This window comes from Myotis myotis, unplaced genomic scaffold, assembly GCF_014108235.1.
Source record: "Myotis myotis isolate mMyoMyo1 unplaced genomic scaffold, mMyoMyo1.p scaffold_m19_p_1, whole genome shotgun sequence".
In the NCBI taxonomy this organism is placed as follows: domain Eukaryota; kingdom Metazoa; phylum Chordata; class Mammalia; order Chiroptera; family Vespertilionidae; genus Myotis; species Myotis myotis.
The window spans coordinates 117,143,105-117,147,022 of record NW_023416313.1 but is presented as its reverse complement, the minus strand read 5'-3'; the positions used below and the strand labels follow the sequence as shown (position 1 = coordinate 117,147,022).

At 49.4% G+C, this 3,918-nt stretch overlaps 1 long non-coding RNA gene across 1 annotated transcript; it reads right to left on the bottom strand.

The window, feature by feature from the left end:
- Positions 1-917: 917 nt before the first annotated feature.
- On the bottom strand, positions 918-3,285 carry LOC118675931. Its single transcript, XR_004973976.1, has 2 exons — positions 1,857-3,285; positions 918-1,446 (listed from the first exon to the last, which is right to left on the bottom strand). It is a non-coding gene; the product is annotated as an uncharacterized LOC118675931 (long non-coding RNA).
- Between the last annotated feature and the right edge of the window lie 633 nt (positions 3,286-3,918).

The window sequence follows — 3,918 nt, the reverse complement described above, 5'->3', positions numbered from 1 at the left end:
AGGGCTCCAGAATGGTAAGCCAGGCCCAGGCAATGCTGGCCTTGGTCCTTTGAAGCTGAGATTGTACTCAAACTTTCACTGAGGAGGATGGTACCCCTCAGGGCTGTGGGGGGTCAGGGGCAGGAGGAAGAGAAGGCAGAGCAAGGGATCAGGGCCACTGACCACAGGTACTGTTGGCTCAGTGGCTAGAGCATCGACGTGCAGACTGAAGGGTCCCGGGTTCGATTCCGGTCAAGGGCATGTACCTTGGTTGTGGGCACATCCCCAGTAGGAGGTGTGCAGGAGGCAGCTGATAGATGTTTCTCTATCATCGATGTTTCTAACTCTCTATCCCTTTCCCTTCCTCTCTGTAAAAAAATCAATAAAATATATTAAAAAAAAAGGAAAACTCAAAAAAAAAAGATCTGGTGTCTGGGCCCAGGGTGGGTCCCTACCTGGGAGGCCACGGAGGGGACCCAGGGGTGGGCAGGTGGGAAGGAGCTGGGTACTGGCTGTTGGTACTCCACTCTCCCTCCCTCCCCACACAGACATTCTGTTCCTTCTGGGGCTGATCTCAGGCCCTGCCCCTCCCTCACTTGGCCAGCCTGAGCTCTGCCCCTGCTCCTAGGTTCAGGCCATCTTCCCACCTTCCCTCAGCTCCCCCATCTGAGGGACCTCAGAGATCACAGGGACAAGCCCACCCTTCAGTAGCCCTGGTCTCTCCTCTTTTCTCAGGAAGGGCCTCTACATGCTGCCTGCTGTCTCTGTCCTGCAGGTGGATGTCCTGACTGTGTGGCCAGCGTCCACCCCATCCTTCCCTGTCCTGCTCTCTTCATTGTCATGCTCAGCTCTCTACCAGATTCCCAAAGGCTCATGCCTCCAAGCAGCCTGGTTTTCTCAACAAATAAACTACATGAAAATACAAAGAGACAAACAAATGCAATATGTAAACCTTGTTTGAAGCCTAATTTTAACCAACTAAAGGGGGGTGGAGGAGTGAATGAGACAATTGGGGAGATTTGGACGATGGATATTGGATTAAATTAAGAAATTATTGTTAAATATTTTGAAGTAAGAATATTGTGGTTATATTTTTAAAAAGTCTTGTCTTTTGGAGAAATGTACCAAAGCTTTCTGAAGGAATCGATATAGTGTCTAGGATCTGCTTCCAAATACCCCAGACCATGGGTGTGTGGATGGCACAGCGTGTGACCTTGAATCGATAACTCTTCAGGTTGGATGGTAGGTTCATTATATTCTTCCCTTGACTTTTCTGTTTGATAATTTCCATAATAAGCACATTTAAAAAAGTAAGTAATCCTGTACGTCAAGTATTTTTATCCAGATAAATGTTGGTTTTCCAGAGTGGCTCTTTTTCCGAGAATTCTGGATAGTTGAGGTTGCTGTAGTTTGTAAGTTCTTGGTAGGATTCTGTTACTGACGCTCTGAGCTTAATTAAAGTCAAGGCTGTAAATGGAAAAATGTAGGACATGCTAAAAGCCATACTTCATTTCTCAACACTAAATCCTCAGCCACCTTCCCTCGCTTTCTCCGGCACCTTCACAGCCAGGCTGTGGAAAGCTTGGGCCCCACCCGGGTCCTGCTTCTTCACCTCCCAGCTGATCTTCCCAGCTGCTGCCCCTGCTGCCTATTGGGTAAAAACTGATCCAGCAAGGCCTGGCAGTGGCCCCTGTTCTCTGTGCCTAGCGGATACTTCTGAACCCAGTCTCTGCAATGTGAAATGCTATGGATATCCGTCCCCCACGCCCAGCCCTCCCAAGGCTCCCTGTTGCCCCCCAGCTTTCTGGCTGCCCCGGAGGTCCTTTGCCACTGCTCTGCCTCCTCAGCCCTTCCATTGGGCATCTCTCTTCACTCACCACATGCTCCCTGGCAAGCTTGTCCATGTCCATGGTTTCAAGCACTACAGCTGTGCCATGATCCTCAAATCTCCACTTTCAGCTCATCTTCTCCTGGAGCCTCAGGCCCGAATAAATGTCCAACTCTGCAGGGGACAACTCTGCTTGGATGCCCCCAGACCCCCAGGTGACATGTCCAAACCAAACTCCTCTTCTCCACCCCTCAGCCCATCCTCTTCTGTGGCTGGGGTCTCGTGGGTGGCACTCTCATCTTATGGAGCCAGAGACTGGAACCCCGCAGATCCCTTCTGCTTCCTCCTCTCATCACCCATCAGCAAGCTCTTCCCCTCTCCCACTACTGTTCCCGAGTCTCTCCAAGCCTCGGTTCCTTACTTGTAAAATGAATAATAGTATCTCCAAGAGTTGTTTGGAGGGTTACATGAGGTAATACACCTACCTATTGTGCTTAGAACAGGGCCTGACAGACAGCTGTGTTCCTCTTCCTCTCCACCTCCTATTGGCTCCCCCAGCCTAGGACACCACCAATCACCTGCCTGGCTTACTGCAACCTCCCCACTTGTCTCCCTGTCTCCACTTCGTACGTAACCCCCAAGGCCAGATGGTAGTCAGAAGGATATTTCTAAAATACAGATCTGACCATGTCATTCCTCTGTCCTAAACCCTTTATTGCTCCTGGTCATCTCTGCATGAAGCAAAACTCCTTGTGGGGCCTGCAAAACCAGGTGGGTCTGGGCCATTTTCTCTTCAGCCTTACTTGCTCCCAAACCACACCCCTGGCACCTCTGCCCCAGCCACACTTAAGCACCTCACCACCTTTGCTAGGCAATGCCGTCTTTACCAGACACTTGCTCTGTCCCTGATAGTCCTCCAAGTGTCTGAGAAGCTGCTTCCCACCTCCCCCTGTCTCACGGGCTTGTTGTGGGCTGTTGGTAACCCCTACCAGATTCTGGGCACTGAATTGAGTCTTGAGTGGGGTCCCCACCTGTCCTTGAGCTCCTGGAGGGAGCGGTGTCTTGCTCATCTGTGAGCCAGTGGCCAGCACAGAGCAGAGGGTGAAAGGGGAAAACAAAAAACTATAAACCAAGTGAGAGAAAGGGGAGACTAAAGGAAGCTCACATGCCAACAGGTAGAAAGAATAGGAACATCCAGCTGCCTGGGCCTGCATTCCCTCAGGGCCCCATCAGCTGGATCCGTTCTCTTACTCCCAATAGCGTTAGGGTGCCTGCCTGGCCCCTCTCATGACTGGCACCATTTCATTTCTGAACCAAGCCGGGTTGGAGCAGCTAGTGAGAACCCATTGTCAAAATCCCCTAGCCCAGTGATGGCGAACCTATGACACGTGTGTCAGAGGTGACATGTGAACTCATTTTTTTGGTTGATTTTTCTTTGTTAAATGGCATTTAAATATATAAAATATCAAAAATATAAATCTTTGTTTTACTATGGTTGCAAATATCAACAAATTTCTATGTGACACGGCACCAGAGTTAAGTTAGGGTTTTTCAAAATGCTGACACGCCGAGCTCAAAAGGTTTGCCATCACTGCCCTAGACCACAGTACCAAAGACTATAAACCAGAACTCCTCACCCACTCTTGTCCCAGCTTCGTGACTCTCTCTCCAGGACAGTCCCTCTCCCCTGGCAGGCCCATTCCACTCACCCCTTCCATCACTACATGTTTCTTTCATATAGCACTTACCAGTTCTGTAATTAACTTTTTTTTTGCTGTTAATCCTCATCTGAGGATACTTTTCCCATTGATTTTTAGAGAGAGTGGGAGGAGGGAGGAGAGAAATATAGAGAAAGAAACATCAATGTGAGAGACACATTGACTGGTTGGTGTCTGTACATGCCCTGACCAGGCCAGGATCGAATCTACAACCCAGGTACATGCCCTTACCCATGAATAGAACCCACACCCTTTGGTGTATGGGCTGATGCACTAACCACTGAGAACACTGACCAGGGCTGTAGTTAACTGTCTTTGTGATTGTTTTCCTAACTGAACTCCACAGGGTATTAGCTCACTACTGAACTCCAGTTCTAGCACACAGCATGTTTT